Source organism: Hydra vulgaris, chromosome 08 (assembly GCF_038396675.1).
Source record: "Hydra vulgaris chromosome 08, alternate assembly HydraT2T_AEP".
NCBI lineage: Eukaryota > Metazoa > Cnidaria > Hydrozoa > Anthoathecata > Hydridae > Hydra > Hydra vulgaris.
In genome coordinates, this window is record NC_088927.1 from 24,908,856 (window position 1) to 24,935,000 (window position 26,145).

The 26,145-nt window shown below is 30.3% G+C and overlaps 1 long non-coding RNA gene across 3 annotated transcripts in view; it reads left to right on the forward strand.

Annotated features, from left to right (window-relative positions):
- The window catches only part of LOC105846085 (uncharacterized), a 51,806-nt gene that overhangs the window by 337 nt on the left and 25,324 nt on the right, over positions 1–26,145 (forward strand). Inside the window, exons 2-3 of one of the 3 annotated variants that reach the window (XR_010640004.1) lie at positions 22,626–22,745; positions 25,265–25,342. This is a non-coding gene — a long non-coding RNA (uncharacterized LOC105846085). Of the gene's footprint in view, positions 1–22,625; positions 22,746–25,135; positions 25,343–26,145 lie in introns of those variants that run through there. The other 2 variants (XR_010640001.1, XR_010640002.1) reach the window with 2 other exon arrangements.

Genomic DNA, 26,145 nt, shown 5'->3' on the forward strand with positions numbered 1-26,145 from the left:
GGTACCAACTGCTTTATATTTTAGTTTCTACGTTTGAAAAAAAAAAAATCTCTTTTTCAGTGGCGTAGCTAGGTAATCAAGGGCCCTAGGGCAAATTAAAAAATGGGGCCCCACTGCTATGTAAACTGATTAGGTTTTATCGAATAAAAATATGAAATATACAAATACTTTAAAAATGCTAAGCTACTGAAGCTCCTTTTTTGTGCACTGCAGGGCAGGCAATAAAAATATTAAACAGTAACAACATAAATTACTATTAATACTTGATGTAAGTTCTGCTAATAAAACAAAATAGAGAAGATTCAAGGGTTTATTATATAAAGGTCGGGCCTACCTACTGACTAAATAACAATTATATTTAAAACTTTTTCCGAACTTTAGTTTTCGCAAAAGTATCAATGACTTCGTTTAAATCCAGGGTCGATGCGGTTTTGTTTTCAATTGCTATTAACGATAAATGTCGGAGTCGAGTTTGGTCCATCTTATTTCTTAAATAATTTTTTATTTGCTAAATGACCTTTCAGCTGCTGCAGAAGTGACAGGAATTGTAAAGAATAATAACATATTTGCTCCTTATTTCCTTACATAATTGGTGAACAGTCCAAGCTTGAGTTAGTTGAGGTAAAACTAGATGGTAAATAATGATAAGTTGAAGTGAAAAACTTGGGCCTATTATATCTGAATATTTTCTTTGGAATTCGTCACACTTTTGTAATAAAGTTGCTTCATCAACATGTAATAAATGTTTTTTTTTAACTTTTCTTTGCCTTTTTTCTTAAAAATGGGTATCAATACCATACTTTCTTGCAGTTTCACTGGCTTTGCTCTTGAATAATTCAAAATCATTTCCATAAATTTGCAACTTTGCTTTGGTCTCTGCTAAAACTTTACTCACTTTGCTCAAATTGATGTCACATTTTTGTAAAGTTTCGGATGCATAATTGATGTTGTTCAATACACTGTGCATGAATTCGCAAAGCAACATAAACTCGAAATTTAGCATTTTTGTTTTAATGCTCTCTGCTTCAATACGCTCATCTTTATTAGGACTCTTTAGAACTATTTTTGATAATGCTTTAATAATATCAAAATAACGAAGTTTTATTGCAGATATCGTAATGACCCTACTGGATCATCTAGTCGGATTTAGTTTTTTTAGAGTGGTGTCCGACTCGCCAGTGAATTTTGACAGTAGATCCCAACGTTTGACGCTGTTACCAAAAAAGTTATACAAATCTAGCAACGTTGCGAAAAAAATCTGTATTTCCACACAACCTCTCAAGGCATCATTTATAACTAAATTTAAGTTATGAGTGAAACAATGTACGTACTCTGCATTAGGTTGGTATATCCTTAACATATTTTTGTACACCATTATACACACCACTCATCACACTGGCTCCATCATAGCCTTGCCCCACAAATTTTTTAAATCAATACTTTTGTCGATAAATAATGTTGTCACTTGGTTGACTAAATCTACTGCGCCATGTTTGATGGCTGCATAAAAGCCTAGAAACACTTTTTTTACTTCTATATCAATTGGCTGTCCATTTTCCGATCTAGTTATTCTACATACCTTACAACAATGCTTAGCTGATCTACCTTCGATATGTCCTGTGTCGTATCCATTATGATGGCAAAAAACGGTAAAGCTCTAATTTGTTCTAGTAGATGGGTTTCAATTTTGAATCCCAAGCTCTCAATCATTTTATTTTGAATTGTTGCACTCAGATATCTTGTAGATCCTAAAAACATAAAAAAACACAAATTCAAAAAAGTCCTGGTATTAAACAGTTAATAATTATAAACAAAATAAAACGATAAAAAAAACTTAGAAATAATTTTTATTACCTTTGGGCATATCCAAAACTTGCCGCAAAATGTGATCATATCGGGCGACAAGCTCTACAAAGGACAAAAATTTCCGTGGTATCCTTCCTGACTTAAGTCTTCTTGATGTCGTCTCAAAGCCAAAGCACTTTTTACTAGGGTAAGTATGATACCGAATAACCTTTGAAGAACCATTTTCCAAAATGATGCTTCTTTGCGAATTTCATTTTCAAGTTCCTTGTCGATAGTATTAGTATCGTTTTTTTTCCAAAATTCATACACAGTACATGCTTCCGAATGGCCAATCGAATAACTGTGTTGTTTAATTCTTTCTGATAAATGCTTCCAATCTCGATTTCCCGTACACCAAACATTACTCCTTTGTGAAGCAATTAACCAGCAGGGTTGAAAATAGGCAGCGTCTAGTATTTTGGAATACCACTACCAAAAACGATTAACTGGCCCATATTTAGAACACGAAACGTAGTACGATTTTGAAAAACACCTATTGTTCTGGTTGATGTCTGTTGGAAAGGTCCTGAAGGCTGTAAAAGCCCCATATCAAGAATTTGACGTTTTTCGTTATCACTTAACATTTTCTTCGTGAAGTTTCCCAAGTCATAAGAAGATTTGTCGTACACATTTTTGAAAAATGTAGTAGTCTGTGATTCCTCTAAACACTCCGCTCTGATGTGTGTAATGCAAACGTCATCCCCTTTCACATGATCTCCAGCTACAATAATTGTCGAATCTTTTTCAGTAGGCTTCTCAACCAACACTGTAGTTACCACATTATTTGAGTCACTATCAATAGAAATATTTTGGCCAGATGTACTTGCAGAAGGCTGATTAAAAATTTGTCAATTTTGGGCAATTTTTGTTTACTATCTTCTCTTTCTTGGCATTGTTTGCGTTTAAATGCACCACTGGGTTTCAGGCCTTGTTACGAGATTTCGCTGCGTAACGATAACGCGTAACGCATTTCAAAGTAACTCAACTCAGCAAATATATTTTGTATTGTTTGAAGTTATATTGTGTCACTAGCATCTTTTCAAGTACCGCATTGTAATTAAAGTTATTTATTAACGCGTTAAAAATCATACAGTTTTTTTTTTCTCACTATAACCAAAGTTACGAATAAAATCTAAGTTCCTATTTGAAAAATCATTTTTATCATTTTTTTCAAATATGAACTAAATTTAATTTTGAAAAAAATATTTTTTTCATAAAACGTTAAATAATATTTGTCTATTTTCTTATAATTTTACAGTTGGTTTTTGGTTATTTTGTTAACTGCTGATAAATTTTTCTTATTTATTTTGTGAACTATTTTTAATGTTTTTAAACAATAAAGAGTTTTTTTTTTATTATTTATCAGTTACTGATGAAATATTCGTGATCAAAGTTTATTTTCATAAATTAAACGAACGTCATTAAAACTTTACGTTATTGAATTAACAATAAACAAAATATCTTATTAATAAAGTATTTACATCAAAATAAATCGTGCATTTTTTAAAATATTATGACAAAAAATAATTTTTATATTTAAAAGGAATTTATATATTTAATTCCTTAATATAAAACTTAAAACATTTAACTTTTTAAACTAATTTTTAACAACAACAAAAAAAAATTATTAAACAAACTGTTTCGTTAACATAAAATATATTAGTTTACAATCGCTTTTACTTACGACTTTATTTCTTCCGAATAAACGCCACGTTAACAGCATTAAAAGATAATTGAACCTGTCATTTCGAAAGGGTCCATTTACTAAAACTTTTCAAAATCAACAAAAATATGATTTTTATTAAAATAATGTCTAGGTTGCTAAAGAAACTAAACATAGAAGTAGATAAATAAAGAACATATATAACTTATGTATTTTTTATTTTTAATAGAAAAAACACAAATCATACAGAAATTTTTAATTCAAACTCATAAACTAATTGTTAAAAGTTTTTGACTTAAGTCCTTTTCGAAATGACGGGTTCAATTTTTTTCAAATTTTCAATTTCAAAAAAATTCAAATATTCTAAAAGATTTTGCGTAGCGCAAAACTGCTGAACGCGTAGGCAAATCGCCTTTTCGCAGACAAAATGCGAGCTGTAACGCTTCTTAACAAGACCTGGGGTTTCTTCTTTTTATCCATAATTTTAGTTTTCTAATTTACTTAAACAATACAATATTAAAAAATCTAATGTTGTATTGTTTATACAATGTATAATAATATAATATAATTAGTGCTAGGCAACGATTAAATTTTTTAATCGCGACTAATCGCACAATGTGGTGATTTGCTAGCATCAAGAGTGTGTGCTGCTTTTAAGTGATACTTCAAACTTGAAGCACTACGATAATAGGAAAATTCAGCTTTGCAGCGGCTACAGCTTTATTTCTATCAACTCCACCGCACAGTGACTCAAAGTGAAGAAAAAACGGCAAAAACTATATAACCATCGCATTGTATTAAATGAATAGTTATAATTTTTTTTTTGTCTAAAAATCAATTATGTGATTTTAAGTTATTTTTACGCAAAACAACCAGCAAAACGTGCGCGTATCTAAAAAATACGCGCGTATGAAATTTTACACGCGCAAGCAGATTTTTTTTTTAAATTTCATTTCTCGAATCAAGTAATAGTTAGCATAATACATAATTCACTTTTAAATCTCTTTTTAACTCACTCCAACTTGTAATTAGGCGTGATCACACAGTACACTACCATCCAAATTTAAGTCATTATTATTACCGGGTCCCTCCTAAAAACAACAATTGAAAGAATTTTCAAAAAAAAAAAAATAATAATTTAGTCATCAACAAAGAGTATATAATAGAATGCTCTGAGCATTACTATTATAACTATTGTAAATTTTAATTCATAGAAAATTTTACTTTTTGATAGCAAATTTAACTATAAATAAAAAATTTCACAAAAGAATTACGACTGTTTAAGAAGAGAAAGAACTTCTACTGGAAGCAATTTCCCATTTTCACATCTATGGTTAGTGAATTGGATGCTTGATATAACTGGATCACTCCTTATCATAAGATAGTTAAACTGGTTTTTCATAACATGTATCTTTGAAATTTTGCAAGAATGGTTTAATCTTGCATTTGTAATCTCTTTGTTAAGAGCCTCTAGTGATTCTTCTGAATAAACTCCAATGGAAAGTTCTAATGCATCGGCAATCTGTAAACCATGTTCTAAAAGTTTGTGAACGCTTGGAGGAATAACATACCAATTATATTCAGAAAGAATTTTATTTGTTGTGACATTACAATAATTTTGAAAAGAGCTTGGATCTAAATCATATCCTGAACAAATTGCTTTTAAAATTGTTTTATGTCTAGAAATGATGTCAACATCTTCACCAGTTATCTCAGAGAAAGTATTCGATTCCTCAAAGGCTCATATATCTCTGTTGGCTCTGTTGGCTTTGCTGAACATACATTACAGCTTTGAGAAGAGGTAGTACTTTTCAGAGCATTAACAACTTTTCCATCAAACATAGTCAAATCCAAATTATATTTTATGATTGCTGTCATCATAGATGAATCAGCCGGTTCTGACTCTAAACTTACTACAAATGGTTCAAGTTTCTGAATCTCAATTCGTAATCGTTCCTCTTCTTCTTTAATTAGCATATCTGTTTCCTTTTTGTACTGCAAACATACTGGTCTGCAGAAATGTGTACTAGATGGTTTTTTGTTGTACCATATCAATGTATCATTAACAGTCAGTTTAAGAGGCACAGTAGATGTTTGGAAAATACTCTCTTCATTAATCTCTTCATAATAACTTCATCTAGAGTTGTATCTAAATATTTTTGTTTATACAGACTCTGGCTAGACGCTCCATCAAAACCGCCTTTAAAATGCATCATTCCATGCTGATTGATATCTTTAACTGATAATTCAGAAAATATTTTGTTGCAACTATTTAGACTCAAGATTCTACACAGTGTGTGATTAAACAGAGATTAAAGGAAGCAAACTGCGGATGTTTCTGAAAAAGTTATCAGGATAGCATTTCTTTTTCTCAATTAAAATTTTATAAAGAGACGGATAGATGTTTGCATTTTGTGATAAGGAGCTATTTCTGATTATCTGATATTGTTCATCGGACAGATCACATTGAATTTTTAGACTGAGAGCATCTTCAACTTTCATTTTAACAGGTTTAAGCATAGACACGTTTTTCCTAATTTCATTTGCTTTATCTGGGTCCAAAGCTTTCTTTACTATAAAAATTAAATTGTTTCTATTAATGTTGAATTCAGTTGCTGCACTTTTTAAAAGGCCAGTGCTTCGTGATTGTTTTCAGCTAAATGGGCAATTTTAGCTCTTTTTCTTCTTTCACCAAGATTTTCCCAAACTTTATTTTTTCTACCTGGACCTTTTTTAAATTTAATTTTTTAACAAGATCGGGGAAAAACTCCTCCTGTAAATAGAAACTTAATTAAATAGAATGATTGCATGAAGAAAATTATTAACAAATAACTCTGTTTCTTTACCTGCAGCCAAACATCTTCTTTTAAAATCAATCTGTCATAGTTTCTATTATGCTTATCCAACTTAGCTCCCACTTTTGTTTTAAAAACAGACAACTTATTCTTTAAGTTGTTAAGCTCTGATTTATCGAAGTCATCTTCATGAAGGTTATAAACATTTAAAACTTCTTTAAACAAAGATTCAAGCAGATTAACTTTATTGAAATCTAGCTCTTTAATTTTTTGAAGAAGATCAATTCTTTTCATGTTTTATATATTATCTATAACATAACACACAAAAGTTATCAATAGTTTAACAATCTTATCGTCATTTACATTATAGCTTAATAGCTACAAGTATTTTGAAAATCCATTTATATATATATATATTATATATATATATATATATATATATATATATATATATATATATATATATATATATATATATATATATATATATATATATATATATATATATATATATATATATATATTATATATATATATATATATATATTATATATATATATATATATATATATTATATATATATATAAAGATATTTATTTTATGGAGAGAGTAGTTAATGTGTTAGTATTTTTTATTTATTTATTAAAATTGTATCAATTCACAATGTAAATGAATAAATTTTTTCCAAAGATTATTAGGTTTAAGCTATCACTCAGCATGAAAAAAAATATTAGTTAAAAATTTTTTTTTGTTAGTAACACATTATTTGTGGTACAAGAACAAAAATGTTCCGCATAACTCCACGCTGATTTTAGTGTTTTTGAGTACTGTCAGCAATACACCATTTAATGGAATAAAATTTACCTGCTCCAATTTTTAGCTTTTATCATTTACTCGCTAAATATTATATTCAGCAAGTATACGACAGAGACGTGGGCGGAACCTGAAAAGCAGGTACGAATTTCCAGAAGATGGGCCCAGGGAAGTACTTTTAACGAGAGACAAATAAGATATTAAGGAAAATTATATTTATACTAAAATAAGTTTTTCATGGATACAAAATATTACGTAACTCATTTGTATTAGCATTTTTTATTATGTCTGATGGATCAAATTCCACATTTTTTCATGTTCCACTGACAAGAGAACACGATACCCAACATGCTCTGATGTCAACCGCTTTGCTAGACGAGTTTTGACAAGTTTCAGTTTGCTGAAAACTCTCTCACACTCTGCTGAATTTGCTGGAATTGTACTAAATATCTTGTATAGAATTGCAACAGAGTGGAACACAGCATCTAACATATCCTTTAGCATAAAATTGTAAATGTTGAGGAAAGAAGGCAAAGTTTTGTTATCCTTCTCAGTAGCCTTTTTGTAGATCTCCACAAAATCAACCATTTCAGTAGTGAATTCACTGATACCAGTTTTGAATTTTCAAGTACTGATTGAATTTTTTTATTGTGAATTAGAGTTATGAAAATTATAACTAATATCTTTACTCATATTCTTCAATAAAAGTGTGAAGAAAACTTGTCAACAATAACTGCAGCTGTTGAATCCGCTACATTTCCTTCTCTTTGAAATATCTCTTTAACTTTAATTAAATATCCTGCTTACCTGCTATTAAGTATTATGGTTATATATTACAGCTTGCTGACTTTTTTTTATATTAATGAACTGTAAATAGCTGTTAAATAATTTTATAAATATGTTGTTGAGTTTATTTGCATAATAGATTGATTATATGACATTAAGTTCAAGAAAATGATTTGCTAAAGAATATCATTAGTCTTAAAGAGATTACTGCTACACAAATGATCTTGTAAAATCGAAAAACTGATTTCATTGGATATTTGGCAGCAATTAAATCTGCTCAAGGTATTTCTTGACTGGGTTGAAAAAGAAGGTTCACCATTAAATTATTTATTATCATATAAGCTCAGTCAAAACCATATAGAGCTCTTTTTTGGTGCTGTGAGATCTGCAGAAATGTTTAACAGCAATATCAATTGCCAACAATTCACATATAAATAACTTTTTATGCAAAGTATCGTTCAATTGGCATCAGAGATAAAACTCATATATATGTTTTAGACGATTCTTTTGGTGATTTTAGTACTAAAATATCTTTTACTGGAATTGAATTAATAAGAAAATATGATTTGTTGGAGAGAGAACCAACAGTTAGTGATCACGATAATGCAGATATTCCAAATTGCAACAATCTATTTGAATACAAAAAAACTTTGATCCCATATGTTGGGATCAAAGTTTTTTTGTATTCAAATAGATTATATCATATGCAAAGAAACAGAAAGGTGTTTCCAAATTAATTGGTTGTTTTAATAGATTGCCTCTTTCCAAATTAAATTGGAATTCAAAATGCATTAGCAAGTGCTGCTTTGAGATCAGTCGATTTCTTGAAAATAATAATTGATCTAGCTCCTCATGTTTGACTCAACTATAAGTGATAACAATATCTTTTCCTTGTTTTAGCTCATTTGGCAGTTTGGCTGCCAAATTAACTAGAAAAATAAATATGTATATATATATATATATATATATATATATATATATATATATATATATATATATATATATATATATATATATATATATATATATATATATATATATATATATATAATTATTCGAAAGTTGTTTGGAAATTGTTAACTTGTATAACTACTAGTTCCTTATTTGTTCTTTACTAATGTTAAATAAACTAATTCTTAATTAAAAAAAACTAAAATTTTTTATCTTATTTAATAACATTTATTTATCTTTAATAAAGCAAGATGTTATACAAACTTGTTTAGAATATATTTTGTTAAACAATAGAGAAATTTACGTAAATATGTAATATTGCCTTTTTTTTTTTTAATTATTGTTATGTAAAACCAAAAATTATAATTGAGGCATGTACATTATATAATATTTATATATGTAAATGACATATAAGTTCGTAACAAAAATTTCTTCATTTGTAATTAACCGAAACCGTCGCCATCTTGGGAGGCCAAAACTGGCTTCAAAAAATTTGCCGCATACGCTATCCAGTTATATTTTGAGATCAGTGCATTTGAAAGTTATGATATTGAAAAATTTAGAGCAAACAACAGCGCTTTATGGTTGATAAAAAAATTATCTATCAAATTTGATAAATGTTATATAAATATTTGATAGATATTAGTTAACTAATACGTAAACTAATTGTTATTAAGTGTATACATAATATATGAACACTTAAAAAAAATTATTTTGCTTATTAAGTATTGCATGTTACGCATTCGCTATGTTTTTTATTTAACTATCGTGCAGTTGTTATGTATTAAATAACATTAATAGTTATATTATGCCTTTAATTGGATAAATAAAGTTATTATTTGCTTATATCATGCTTTAGGACTTTTGGACATTTGGACTGGTAACTAATTAATTATTAGTCTAATAACTTAACAATATATTATGAGTTGTTTATATAATGTTTTTATGTGGAATCGTAACATCATTATTTGTTTATAACATATTTAAATTTCCAAAATATATTTTACTTAAATAAATATAAACTAAATGAAATATAAAATTGACGTGACAAAAGTTGGTTATTTTAACCTTTGATAAATGATAACCTATTGAAAAATAAAATTTCCAGAACATTTCAAGCAGAGTCCATATACCCATTATAAGTTGGTTAGAAAAGAACTGGAAATGTTGCTTGATCTGTTTGCTTGTCAGGGTGATATTCCAATTATTAATAGTTGTTAAGATAGGTGAATATAATTTAAAACAATTTTTTTGAATGTTAAGTGATAAGAATTTTATATGTGTAGTTAGAAATCCAGTACCCTACCCAAACCTCCCGGAAACCGCCGCCCTCCCCACCACCACAACCTTCCAAGGTTTGCAGAAACCTTTGCAGCAAATTTTTCAAAAATGAATATAATTTGATAGTAAAACAACAAACATTTAGCTTGATGTCGAGAAAAGTGAGGGCACAATGAAACATAGTTTGTCACTGTGAAAAAAGTAACACATGGAATATTTTTTACCAATATCATTATGCATTTACAAATACACTTCACAAAAATGGTAGATTAAGTATATAAAAAAGAGCATTAATTGCTTATCTCTAATCATTTGACCGAAACTTTATATTTCATCGACTTGTCACTTTAAATTAAAACACTTTCAATTTTATAATACCTTACTTGTTTTAGGTCCCTGTTATGGTAAGAGAATATTTAAAGGACAAATGATGCAAGATAGGACAAAAATGAAGTGGGAATTTAGGTATTGTGGACCAAGCAGTGGCAACAAGGGTTGTAAAATTTTTTATTAGAGAGAAAAAAGAGGCTACTGTATGGCAAATTCGACAGAGAAATCTTCAAACAACATCTGAAGTTGATTCAGATAAAATTTTTAGTGTTGAATCCTTAACTTTAGATACAGTTGGAAGTGACTAGTTTGAAGAGCAAATAGTTAATGAAAAATAATAGTATGATATGAAGTAAGTAATGCTAACGACTGCGTAAATTAATGTGGTAGTAAGGTAGTGTTAAAGCGCTTGCCACATAAGCGAGAAGTTCCAAGTTTAATCCCCACCACGGCCCTGCTAGTACCACGCTCAACTTGTTCCTTTACGCAGCGGGCTTGTCCTTCAAGATTCGTTTTTTTGGAGTTATAGAATTGAGAGAGGTTTGTAACCACACCTACGCCTTCATGGCTTTGGGGATGTGAATTGAAATCTAAAATTGACTGTGTAATAACTGAATATAGGGTAGTTTGTGAAAAAACAAGAGTGGCTACTTCAAATGATACTATGCACCGTCAAGAAGTTTTACAATTAAAAGTAATTGGTATAGATAGAAAAAAAGACAAAAATTAATTAGTTTATGAAATGAACAAATAAATTTTTGAAAATGCAAGACAATGAAATACAAGAATAATGGGGTGTCAAACTGTGTCAAACCTGCCTTGTGTCAAACCACCAAATATAAACATCGTCTAACTTTTACTAATGAAAATAATCCTTTTTCTGTTCTAAAATAATACAGTTTATCAACAAACAGGAGATAACAGAGTTCAAAATAATGTATTGGTAAATTTTCAGGGTAATTTTGACCGACGCTGTGAAGAAAGCTTTCTTTATGCAATGCTATTAGATGATGAAGTTTTAATTGATTGAGCTCATAATCAAACCCTACAAATTAGGTATCCAGGAAAATTGATTCAAATTTCAAACTTAAAATCAAAGCTATGGCAGTTAAGCTTTTCAACGCTGATGTTTGAACCGACTTAATTGAGGTTTCTTCTATAAAGGATGAGTCTTTGAGTTTTTTTTAATTCAAATAAGTTACTACAAGCAATTCAAACAGGTAATAAACTCTCTCTTACTGATCTGGCAAACAATTCCCAATTAGTAGAAAGATCTGTAAAATTCATATCTAAAGCTTCTAAATTTTTTTACGAACGGGTAATAAGACTTTTTTTTAGCTAAAAACCAAAACAGAACCAAAACAAGAGAAATGCAAAAAAAGTTAGAGATATATATATTGTATACATTCTTCAGACTAATATTACAAACTTGTATGTTACAAATATTGAAATCAAATACTATTTTGACCACTGAAAAAGTTTTAATTTAAAGAATGTTAGATATTTTTTTAAAAAAAGAGTTCAAAGTTTTTAAACAAAAACCGTTAAAGTTGCTCGGTTAAATATATATGTACCTGCGTATGCCAAAACACCCATACCAGAACCAACGAGAACAGTTGTTAAATAAGTGTGTTTATTTTTTTTACCAATTAAAAAAAAAACCTTGCTCTCTCACATTTGCAAACTAAGATACATTTCGCTGACTGATTCTAATGAAACTCATTGTTTAGGGGAGAGGTGTGTCATACACCATTTTTTTACAACCCTGGCCCCAACTATTTTTAATACAGCCATTTTTAAAGAGGTTTCTGTGAAAATTTGACAGGAAAACTTGAAAATTGCTTCATAACTAATTGTCGGCTTTAATTTATTAATGCATTATCGCGGTAATAACGCGTTAACTTGCGCAGCATTAAACATAATATATTATTTAATACTTAATCAAATACCTACTACTATCTACCTACTATCAATCGAGCACAATCTAATTTAGATTGTGCTCGAGTAGGTAGGTACTCACTGTTCACTGACGACGTTAAAAGTAAAATAAAAGGAAAGAGAAACAAACTGATACGCTACAACTGTCGTTAGGGAATGACGCACATATCACTATCCGTCAAATTGACAACACTGCCAACCTACAGAAAGAATTTAGGGGAATTCCTTAGGCATAACTTTTGAGTTTCTCTCATCTGAGTTGTCATGATTAAAGTGGGGTTGCAAGTTGCAACTTGTCATATTTATTTTGAAAATGGGAAAAATATCTAAAAGTTCAGTTCGATCGAGATTTCTGGTAAGGATTTGAGGGCCCCCGGAGCTTGAGGACCCCGGGGCACAGCCCCGCGTAGCCCCTAGGTTGCTACGCAGCTGTAATTTTTACTCTTTATTTATTTTATTTGTATTTCTAAAAAGCTGAAGAACTAATTGTTTATAAATTTTTTAATTAAATTATTTTGACTTTATTAATTTTAATTATATTAAGTGTTTTATGTATTAAAATTAAATAAAGATCAATTTTAGAAAAATAATGTGTGAGACCTAAGCATATTGAGTTCGTAGTGCTATTCATTTTTTTACCTGGTTGATTATAAAGGTGCTAGAAGAAGTTCTTATGGTTACAGAGTACCGCATATTTAAGTAAGAAATTCATATCTTTTTCTATTTAAATTTGCAGATCCTTGCAGCAAGCACTTTGACCACTGCGGCACGGCTGTTTCAAAAGAAAAGGAAAAACACTTAAAAATAAATTAGTAAATAAAAAATTAAGGGTCCATAATTTTTTTATGAGAAATATAATTTTTATAGTTGTATGTACAATTCAGTTGCCAATTAACTAAGCTATATAACTTTTTTCTATTTACACATAATTGGCGCTAGTGCACTTTCGCACCCCCCCCCCCTCCTTTTTTTTATTGCAGATTATTGTTTAAAATGAAGATTGTTGTTTAAAATGAAGAAAATTGGTATCCATTATGTTTTTCACCAACCCAAAGTCCTCTATTTTTGACTTGAAGAAAAAAAAATTCCCTACCAAAACGCTAATATTCGCCATTTTCTTACATGTTTAGTTTTAATTCCATAATTCAAAAACCACCGCCATGTTAACAGTGAGTAGCCTGGTTTTTAATACTTAAAATTAAAACATTCCTGTAACAAATGCAGTTTTTAAACAAAACTATTACAAAAGTTGCCACTTTTATTAACCATCAATTATAAAGCGAGATCTCGTCTCGTTCTCGTTTCTCGTGACAAGTGGGACTTCTCGCGAGGAACGAGAAATAGAAAATTCTATTTCTCGTTCCTCGCTTAATTTGGAAAATTATACTATTTTCCAAATTAAAAATTGTTATAATTTACAAAATGCTTAATAATTTGTTTTTTTAATTCATTAATATTTTGACTCCGTGATTTTAATTAGATTTTTTAATTAGATTTTTTTTTTAAATCTAATTAAAAAATTTTAATTAGATTTTAAATATTTTTAATTAGATTTTAAATACAAAAACTTTTTGTATAAAATGGTGCACTTTCGAGTTTCATTAGTTTACCAGTGGAGTTCAACTTGACACATATTGCTCATATTGAAAAGAAATATTCTTGCCTCATTTCAACGATCAAAAATGTCACCAAGAAAAAACAAAATCTGGAGATATTTTCAAAAAACAAGTGACGGTGCTGAATGCAAGGCGTGCAAAAATTCTTTGAAAACAAAAGATGGAAACACAAGCGGACTTCATCGTCACCTCAAAAAAAAACACAGCCAAGATTACGAAGAAACAACGAACCATGGTCGAAATGCTTGAAACAAAGTCCAAAATAAGAGAAAGCAATTCCATTCAAAAACAGTTTGACTCTGCAATGCTGGATTACTTTTGCACTGATCTGGCATCCTTTTCAGCAGTCGAAGGATGAGGTTTCAAGAAATTGTTTAACATTGCAAACCCTAAACTGAGCCTTCATCACAGAACAACATATTCAAGAAAGCTTTCAATTTGGTCAAGAGAAGTTCAAGCTGGAATGAAGAGCATAATAACGGAGATTACGCCAAATCTAAAAAGTGCTGCATTTACTTCTGACCTTTGGAATTCTAGAGCTCAGGACAGCTACATCTCTTGGACTTTTCATACTATTGACGAAAATTGGAGACTACATCACTGGACACCCCATGTCCAACAGTTCCCAGGCAGACACACAGGTATCTTAATTGAAGGAAAGCTGGATTCTTTCTTAGAAGAACTAAATTTGCCTGCTGATTTGCCAATGTACTGCGTGAACGACCAGGCTAGAAACATACAACTTGCAGTCAAATTGTCAAAGCACCTTGACCAATACTTGTGCAACAATCATATTTTGCAATGTGCAGTTCGAGACTCATTTTGAATGACTGCTGGAATAGATGATGCGTTGCAAACATGCAAAGATTTGGCTTCTTTAACTCATTAGTCAACAGTTGCAGCTGAGTTGCTTGAATCAGAATCAGACGCTCAAGGAATCAATTTTAGACAGTTACGCCAATCTGTTGATACAAGATGGAATAGTGAACTGGATTGCATGGCTTCTGTTCTACATCTAAAGAGTGCAATTATCAGCTTATGTGCAAATGAAGATATTTATACTTCAAAGACCATCAGTGCATTACAGTGGAAATCAATCGAGGGAGCAGTAGAAATTTTTGCACTACTTAAAGAAGCTACAGAAACGTGGTCGGCTGAGTCTATTCCAGCAATTAACACTGTCGCCGATTCTCTTTATTTAATCCATGACAAAATTGATCAATTTATTGAGACGGATGGAAAAAATGCCTACGGTGTCTTGTATGCAAAAAACATTAAAAAGCTGCATTGAGAAAAGATTTCCTCTTAGTCACACTGGAAACTTATTGAGTGCTGCAGCAAAATACTTAAATCCTGCTTTAAAGGGACTTCACTTGAAGCTCTACAATTTCTAACAACAAAAGAATGGTTAGCCTCACAGGTTAAGGATAATATTGAGTGCCAACCTGTTGCCAGAGTCCTTTCAGCAGATTTGTCCCCTAATTCCAAACTGAAGCGCAAGTTAAACGTCAGACTTGAAACACAAGAGCCAACATCTGAACTGAATCCTATTTTGAGCGAAATGTGCCAGTATGAATATCTCCCTGATGCCAAAAAAGACTTTCCGATTCTTGATTGGTGGAAATTGCATTCAAATACATTGTCAGAACTCTCTTTATTAGCTAGATAAATTTTAGCCATTCCAGTAAGTTCGTTTAAATCAGAGAGAGTTTTTAGCTCAGGTGAAAATGTCGTCCGATCATCCAGACACAACTTACACCCAGAAAAAGTAGAACAAATCATCTTAATCGGAGAAAAAATTGTCTTGTTGGAAAAGTTTGGCAAAAAAATTCTGAATTAATATTTGAAAAAGTTGTTTACATTTGACAAATGTCATTTGTGTCTATTTGTCAAAACCATGTTTACATTTTTTTTTTTTACTTGGATTTTAATAAATTTGTTTTCAAAACTTGTTAAATTTCTCGTCTCGTCTCGTCTCGTTCTCGGTCTCACGAGAAGTACTAACTTCTCGTCTTGGTCTCATCGCGGTTTGAAAAAACCTAGTCTCGCTTATAATTAACTTTTATTAATTAAAACGTTTTTATAATTTTGTAACTGCTAATTTCTCATTTTTATAAATTGATTTAAAATAGTTTTCTAGTATGTTAAAATAAGGTTGACAAAGACAACGTTTGTTAGCGGAGATTAGACAGGATAGCTTGAAACAACTTTGCTCCAAAAAATGAAAGAAATGGTGTTCTCTAAAACGCTGCGCCCACATAAATTTTGACAAGTAGTCTGGAATCATCTCACGGTTGGTAGGTCCCATCATTTGATTTTCGCTTTTGCTTGACACCACATCGCTTCAATATGATTTGTTGTTACACCTGTTTGAGGGTCAACAAAGTTTACACTGTGGTTAACTGTGCCATGTAGGTATGTGGGCGCTGGTAAGTTTTTGTATGCAGTCCATATGTCACTCCATACTATTGAACCTGGAAGGATTCATAGGTGTATAATTGGCATTAAGTTGCTGCGTCGCGATTTGCTTCAGGAATTAAAAAGCCTTTCTTTTTTTCCCGGCTCATAACCACCGAATATCCATTGCTGTGGTACTAAGCGCCCGATTTCATATTTTCTTTTTGAGAACAGAGATTCATCAATCTCAACAACACGTCCTAGTCCTCCTATTGGTTCCGGATAATTAATAAAATAGGAAACACAGAGGTCTCGGCAAAATTGGTTCCAATCAACAGTTGAATGTTGACTGCCAATGTTCAATTCATGTTTAATATCTTTATAAGATAATGCGCAGCTTGACCCGGCGGTTCTACACCATATGTACGTTATGCCGATAATTTGCCATAATTCCAAATGAGATTTTTCAAAAAAACTCCTTTTTCTAATACTGAAAGTTCTTTTGCAGCGTTTAACCGTACGTCTCCAAATAACAAGGTCCACAGCCCGTGAGTAATTTTGCAAGGCACATAAAGGCACATAAAGGACTACATATAGTTTCTGCAATCAAACCAAACTCTCTTCACTAACGAATGGTAGCGTCCAAATTTTTTGCAAATCTTAATCTAATTTGGGTCAGAGAAATAGAATCAAACTCAATCATTGATGGGAATCGAAGAGTCATGAAGTTTAGAAGGAGCTGTTAATTAAATTACTTTAAAGCGATTTTTTACTGATTTATTTTGGTCAAATTTCAAAAGATCTTATATGCAAGATTTTAGGAAGTAATTAATCATTTAAGTTATCAATGCCGTTTGGAATTTTATATTAAAAGATTTCTAATATAAGCAATTATATTGCTAAGTGTTAAACCGTGAAAACCATGTCGTTTTCAATATCAACATTGCTTGAAGTAACAAAATATAATGGTGTTAAGAAAATGGCAATATTAGCGTTTCTGTAGGGAGTTTTTTTTTCTTCAAGCATAGGTTTGGGTTGGTAAAAAAACAAAATGGAAACAATTTTCTTAATTTTAAGCAACGATCTTTCATAATCTGCAATAAAAAAAGGAGGAGGGGGAGAGGGGGTGTGAAAGTGCACTAGCGCTCACATAATTTTACAACCTTATTTAAATATTACCGTTATTTAAACTATTGTCATTATTCAAAAAATTGCTATCGTGACAAATCTAAATATACAAATAAACTAAAGTATACTTAATAAATATACTTAATAAACTAAAAGTTTAGTTAAGGTATAAATTAAGGATGTGAAACTCAAAAACTTTTTGAGTTTCACATTGAGCTTCACAAAACTTTTATATTTTTAACAGTCAAACGGCGTATCACATGGATTTTGGTTTTTCACAGCAGTGGGCTCACAACCAGGGCCGTCTCTAGGGTTGGTGGCGCCTGGTACAAACGTAGTTGCGGCGCTTCCTCCCTCTAGTAAGGTCGCGCCTCCTCCCTCCAGTAAGGTTGTACTTTTTGTGCTGTCACCGATACTTTAATACTTACATCACCTACCAATCTCCTATAAAGATAAATATATATATATTCAAGCAACGTCTATTGCTTCATTTTTTTCATGAATATAGCGAATGATTTGAGAAGTTTGGTCTTTTTGACTAAGGTCTAGTGTTCAATCCATAGTAACTAAAAAATAATTTCGACACTTCATCCCGTCCACAATACCTTCTTTTATATGCGAAGTTAAGAGGTTTATGACCTCATTTCAAATATTGACACTTAAAATTTGTGAACGTCTTTCCCATCTTCAATTTGCCGTAAATGCTCCATCAAAGTTGAATCTAAATTGACCAAGTAATCAATAATAATAAAGACCAAGGAAGTTCCCATTATTTTTAGTGCATAATTTCGATGAACACGTAATGCAATATTATGCCCGCCAAGTATATAATCGATGACACTATTTTCTTAAGAATGCTTTTCAACTGTTCTGTTTCATTGTTAATTGTTAGATAAGACCTTGATCAACAGCTTTTTCTTTCTTTATCCTGATTGTTGCCTCGATCCATTTCTCATAACAACTGAAATGAGATGGAGATGTCTCTTACAGGCTTGCTCTTTGAACTTCTTCCAGTTATTGAAACCTTCTTTTTTCCAAAATATGATTTTGGTGTTTGGGTTAAAAGCTAAATCATTTTCTGGAGAGTGTATAAGCCATCGCCTCTTACTTGTTCATCATTTCTTGCTACCCTGTATCAAAATTCATTTGAGAAATGGCGTTTTTCGGTTTTAGAATAATCTTTATTGCTCTTTAGGAAAGCTATTGGATTCATTTTGATGATGCAGTCTCTCTCTCTTAAAGCCAGCCGTTCCGGCCAAGTAGACGGGTCATTAGTTAAGAATCTGCAAGTGTCATTTCTGAGCAAAAAATCAGTTGCAATTGTAAAACTATCATCAGTTTCAACTATTATAGGCTTTAAATTATGCTCAGGCTTTTTGTTTTTCTCAATGCTTTCTAAGATTTTTGGCTACAAATGTCCAAGAATGAGTTAATGAACATGTGGCAAAACTAGCTGAAGAAGTTGAATTACACAACAGAGAGTTGCTCACATTATCTTCCTCTTGGTCAGATTCAGACAAAGTGGAGGTCTCACTAGAAGTTTTTAAGGAGTTTTTATTACACAAAATATTTGATTCACAAGGTTTTGAAGAGCTTAGAGAATGAAAAGAATGTGTTAGTTTTGGCACTTTACTTAAAAAAGCTTCACGGGCTGCTTGAGAGTCCTTGGCTAATTTTTTCTCTGAGAACCTGACAGTTTTTTCAGTTTAAAAGTACGTACCCACAAATCAAAAAAAATTCTTTAGTATTGTTTTTTTTTTAATTTATCACAATTAATAAATACTTGTTAATAACTAAATGTTTTTGAATAGCTGACAACTTATCCATAATTCTCCAACTAACTAATAGAAAAGTTAATTTTTTGACTAAAAGTCCTAGTTTGCCAACATAAAAGGATGTATGGTATCCCTCTATGCACACACATGCCACCCCTTATACACTGGCCCTGAGTAAGACTTGTAGTTTAAACACCCCCTTTTTTTTTAAGTCCGCAAAAAACAGGCTTACTCATCTTGCGTATATCTTACGTAAGTACTGCTATCTTGCGTAAGTATTTACAACTTGGGTAAGACTCGTTTTTTAGGGACTTACTAAAGAGAGGTGCCTAAAAAAAAAGTCCCGCCAAAAGTAAAGTTTATTTTTGCTTGATTCGTCATTAAAACAAATTTAAAAAAAAAAATATATATATAATATGACTTTTAAAATTAAACATTAAATCACGACTTTCTCTGACATTCGATTTTAGATTGATTTTTGGCGTAAGTACTTTATGGACCAACCCTGAAAGTAGGCGACAAGGTTTTAAAGAGGATTTTATTTTACTAATATTAATTATATCCAATGCAATTTTAATATAACTTTTTTAATTTTACTTTTAAGTAATATTTTTTTGATCTGACACATTTCTATATTCCAAATAAAGTTTTTCAAACAAAAAACCTATAAATATTAAAAAATTAAAAAATGCTGACACGGTAATTTTGCAACAATCAGGTTTTTACCGTATACTTTTTAGTGTTTTTTTATTAGTACCACAACGCAATACATTGTTTACTAAGTTTTCTTGATGACGTTTCCTTTGCGTTTCCTTAATTTATTATTAATATTGGTGAAAAAAAATTTTTTAATGCTAAATTAAACTTGGTCTCATGAGATTAACCAATTAAGTTATGTGCATGCTGTGTATAAAAAAAAATCAGAAGACCTCCGGTGGGAAAAAGATAGCTAGATAATACAAGACGTGTAAAACGCCTAAAACATGTGTTACAACGTATTTTATACGTTTTAAATACATCTTTTACCAATAGGTAGCGACTAACTATTCGCACTAGTTGCTTGCTCATTTACCACCGGGCATCACGCAGCAAGTTAAGCAGAAAAAACAGTTTAAATTTATAATGCAAGAATTCCTTCAGACATTTGTGGGAAACGTTGATAAATCATTTGCAAAAGATATCAGTGGGAAAATGTCACTCTGTATACCCTTTCTAATTTCTCTTCAATTAAAGCTCAATATGAGACACAGTTTCAAATCTGAAGCAGGTTGATTTGTTATATAAAGAGTTTAAACCTAATTGAAAAAAGCTTAAAGGAAGCTACTAAATGCTCACTAGAAGAAACATAATAGAGGTGCGTTGACTGCCTGCCATTTAGACCAAAAATCAACCTTAAGTAAAATTTTAATCTACCTGTGAATCATGATGTTGCTGTAGCTGAGAAAACAACATCAAACTTGATTGCAAAAAAAGGATAAACCACCAAAAAGAACCATATGACGTTTATGAAACGTCTGGTAGATGTTTCATAGACGTCACGTGTCCATACAACGTCCTTAGGACATCCAACGAACGCTGTGTGCCCGCTGGGCTGAGAGTTACACTAATTATATTTCAGCTTAGCTAAGCTGGTTAACAACAATATCAAGCGGATTCGGTTTTTAATTTTAGGCAATGTCAACATTCTACATGGACCTCAGTCTCAAGCAAGCATCAACTCTTACTTATGGTGCAAATTTAAGTCGTGGATCTATCGTATTTTAAGTAGTGGTAAATTGTTTCAAGATTTCAATGCCTTTGGAAACAATATTATACAGGTTAAAAATTTATGAACGTAGTTCATGACTCTATTGTTTCTGTTCATAGTTGCTAATTTGCTGTCAAATAAGGCCAGAAATTGCTAAAAGTAAATCTAATCAGAGTAGAACTATTTCTGCCATTTGCTGAAGAAAAACCGAATTGGATCTTCTCTAGTAAGTAGAAGAACATGATTCAGGTTGTCTTTTCATTCAAGATTTCATAGAATTTTTTATTTTGTAATAATATAAAAATACTTGTAAGCAGATTTAGGTAATTATTAACAGAAGACATCTGTTGAGTACTAATCTCAATTTTTCGAGTAAATTAAGAGACTTTGAAATTTTTTATTAAACTAGGGTTAAAATTAGATCTCGTTTATTTTTTATGCTTATGATAACATTTTTTGCGACAACAATTTACACCATTTTTACAAAAATACCCCAAAATGTTTGCCCGTTTAGGAAGACGTCTTGAAAAATTTGCATTATTAGAAAGATTTTTTGGTCCTTTCAGATGAAGTTACCATGAACTTAACAGGAAGTGGCTTGTCTAGATTATTGACAAGAGACTATTGACCAGCATTTAAATACTAACGTAAGCCAAAGAGTCGCAATAACAAACCCGCTATTTAAATGAAATTTTTTTTTAAAAAAGACCATTTGTAAAGCAAAATTTCTTTAACTATTTTAAAATTTGCATAAGCTGCCAACTGTTGGCTAAGTGTTGTATTGTTACACGCCAGCATCATAGAATTAAGTTTAGATTTTTTTATAGAAATAAATAAACATTTCTAAAAAATAGAATATGTGCAAGATGTTTGGTATTTTCTTAATAATGAATCCGTTATTTAAAATTTTTTATAAAGACATTTTGTATAGCAAAATTTCTTTAATTATTTTGAAATTATTCATTTTATAAAATACATTTTAATTAATCTAAATAATAGTCGAATTTCTTTCGACTTGAATTCCTTTCTGCTGAAATTCCTTTCACTCACACTAAAAAATTAAAGAATTTTAATAAAGCAATTTTTGAAAATTTTTAAAATAAAAACAAATTTTCTTGATAATTATAAATTATGCTAAAATCACAATAAAAATCATATCAAGTAATAAATAAAATCAAATAGCCTAAAAAATAATTTTTTTACAATTAAAAAGAGCTAATTGATTATTGAACTAAAATTCAGTTATTATAACAGAATAAATGTTTTTTATGATATTTAGTTGTTTTGCAAAAGATTTTTGTGCAAACATCTTTACATAAGAAAAGCAGCCTTTACATATTTAGAAAGAACTATAAGCATAATAACAGTTTTTAAAATTTAATATGCACTCGTAAGTTACCAAAAATCTGTTTTCAACCTTGTAGTTGTTTGTTCTAAGTAACTCTAACAAAAACTCATAATACTTTGAATAATACTTTGATTTGCCTAATTTCATAGTGGAAAATAAAGGTTTATGCTTAACTAAAACTTTAAATGAAGTTTATTCTAGTTTTTTTTTAGTTTAGGAAATTCAAATTTCGAAACAATCTTGCAAAAATCTAATAAAGTTTGTGTTTTATGCAGCATCTGATTTTGATTTCGATAAGCTCTGGATACTTGGGATCGCTTTTTAGCTTGTTGGTAAGTGAATTTACTTTTTTCAAAACTATATCAATCATTTTCTTTTTATTAACTCCACAAGTTGTGTCTTCCATCTCAACCAAATCTAGTAATCTAATTATTGCAGTTGCATCTAAAGTTACTTATCTAACAAATAATGACATTTAAACTGGCTGGTAAACTTTAATTCAAATAAAATCTAATTTTTTTCAGCCAATCGTTATCGCAATAATTTAGATCTTTCTATATTTATTAACCGTAATGTACTCGATGAGTCATCTACCCTTCATTTTCTAGGATTAACTCTTACTTCCAATCTTTATTGGAAACTATATATCAAATCAATTGCAAAATTAGCATCTGCTAAGGTTGCATCTATTTATTGTGCCCAACACTTTCTTACTCCGGATTCTATTCTTTATCTCTATAGGGTAGATTAGGGTAATATGAGCACCTCGGTAATATGAGCATACTTAAAGATTTCTTAGATGTAAGTAGTGAAGTTAAAATTTCTTTGCATTTTTGGAATCAAATTTGTGTGGTGATAACAGAAATCAGTATAATTAGCATAAATTTATATGCAGTAATTAGCGGCATTCATCTCATTAAAATGCTAATAAATTTTTAGCGTTGTTAAAATAATATCACCACGCATGAATGAATCTGTGGCGCAAAATTTTGGTGCTAAAATAATGAAATTAAATTTTTCATGAAAAACAATGCATAGAAACATTTTGTTTTGGCTTTATATAAAGATGTTATTTTTGTGTAATATGAGCATGCTCAAATTACCCAGTGTTTTTCATTGAAATTACCTAGTTTAAAGTCCTAAAATAGCAGTGGTTTTAATTGCTTTTTGAATAAAAATAAAACATAGTAAAATATTTTAACATTTCAATAGTACTAAATATTTTTCAGTAATTTAAATAAAGAAAATTTGAATTTTTAACGTTTAAAGATTTGAATTAATAAAATTGAAAACTAATTTTTTTTTTTTTGTTGTTGCGGAAAACGTAGTATTGTTTCATCAAAAAGAGGCTTAAATTTTGATCTTTTAATGATAAGTTTTGTTAATAACTAATCATTATATTCCAAAAGTTAGTTCTAATTGTCAGATTGATATTTTTTTACTTAATTAATGTTATTTTTTTGAGCTGATTTAAAGTGCTCATATTACCAAGTAGTCTGGGTAATATGAGCATTTTTGCTGCTTTTTTAAAACCTCTGTGTTATTACGAAAATATTTTGGGTATCCAAATATCTAAGTGGATCATGAGTAGTGATCCCTAAAAATTGTTTATTCGCAAAAATTTTGGATCCAGCATAATTATTTTTGAAAACATTCCAATTTCGCTTAGGGTGCTCATATTACTCTAATCTACCCTAAATCTTAAATCCGTCCTTGTATGTAATACTGTTGCCATATCTGGGGCGGATCTTCCAATGATGCACTTTCTCTTTTAGACAAGGTGCAAAAACGTATTGTAAACATAGTTGGACCTGCTCTTGCAGCCAACCTCCAACCATTATCACATTGTCGTAATGTTGCTTTTCTTTTTTTTTACAAATGCTATAATGGGCACTGCTTTAAAGAGCTAGCGTCTTTTGTGCCATCTACTAAAATTGATTTTCGTGTTACTCGTCATTCAATTAAGTCTCATCCTTTTACTGTGACTGTTCCTAAGTGCTCCAAAAACTCTAATTCGTCTAGTTTTATTCCTCGAACAGTTCTTTGGAATTCGCTTTCTTTATCTTGCTTTCATGATTCATATAGTTTGCAGACTTTAGAGTTGTCTGTCGATCGTTATCTTGCTCTATAAACTTCATCTTTTCTCTTCCAGTAGCTCCTAACTCGAATAGTGGTTGCTTCACCCTTTTTGAAAATGAAGATGCAAAAAAAAAAAAAACTTTACCTTAGGTATCTGCTGGTTCATCTAATAGTAAACTAAATACTTTTTGGCGCGGATGCATCATTTTTTGATGTTTGAACTAACTTCAAGACATGAAGCAAACTCAAAACATTTATATGTCTAAAGTTATGTCAAAAAATACTGCATCTTCAATTGTGTTATGAACTTTATATTAATTATATTATTTAATATTACATAAAATAACACAATTACACAAAATAATTTTGTTTTTAATGTAATATTAAGCTCATAACAAAATTGAAGAGCCATTTCAATAGCCGTTTGCGGTTTGTAAGTCCTTATTTAGCCACATCTCTGATTTCGATTCATTCAGGGAATTTCCTTTCTTAAAAGAGTTAAAATCAGGACCGTGATCAAAAAAATTTTTTATTCAATGTATACTTCCGTCGCTTTTGACCAGTAGAAAATTCTTTGTGAATAATCTTTTTCACATATCTCAACTTTTATTTCTCTGGTCTTTTTTTTTTAAATATATTGTCAGATTAACGCAAGTTTTCTGCTACCATAATCTCCAACTCGTTAAAATATTGAAGTAGTAATTTATTAAATCGAAGATGTAAACTTATTCGCAATATCGTTATTCAAAAGTTTCAAGTTTTGTTTTTATAGAGCGCTGTGGTATCTAGTTAATGAGATTCTATGGAACTTAAAGCGTGTGTATGCGGTCTTTCATCTACTGTTCAAGAGGTACGTGCCAAGTTTAGGATGTGTTGCTGTTAAAGTTTTCCTCTCAAATTCAGAATAGTAGTTTTAACAAAAATTTAATGTATAGTCACAGTAAGTATTACTGCAGCATAAAAAAATGTTTTTGAAAAAATTTAAATGATGTTAAAATTTTTCATAGTCAAAAAAAAAGCTAATATCTAAACCAACAAATGAATTGATATAAATCTTTATTACAAATACCTACGATTACAGGTTGTCAATTTCAAATTTGTAAACTGGTTTTGATATTGCATTCTCAGATACAATTTGATTTTGAGATTTATTTTACTTTTTGATTTTACAATTCTTATACTTAATTTTACTTTAGTCTAAATTGCATAATCCAGGGTTCATGACACTCAGGGAAAACCTGAAAACCAGAAAAATTTTTAAAAATTTAGAAAATTAGGTAATATCAGGGAAAGTCTAAGAATTTTCAGGGAATACCTGGAAAAATCAGGACATCTCTTTCACTTTTCTATAAATACTATCATGGTCACAGCTCAAAAGAGCTATTATCCCTAGTTCTATCAACCAAAACTCATTCTTGCTTGAATTTATTCAGCAAAGACTACATTTAGCAAATTCAACATTTTCAGCAAATTCTGAATTCATTTTCAGCAAATTCTGAATTTGCTAAATGAAGTTTAGCAGGGATAGATACAGTAAAGAAAAGTCTCTTTTTTTTTACTGTATCTATCCCTGCATACTCTAATAAAGTTTTATTTGTCTTTATATTTCCCCCACACTTCATCCCTTTGGAACTTTCTCCCATTATAAGAAAT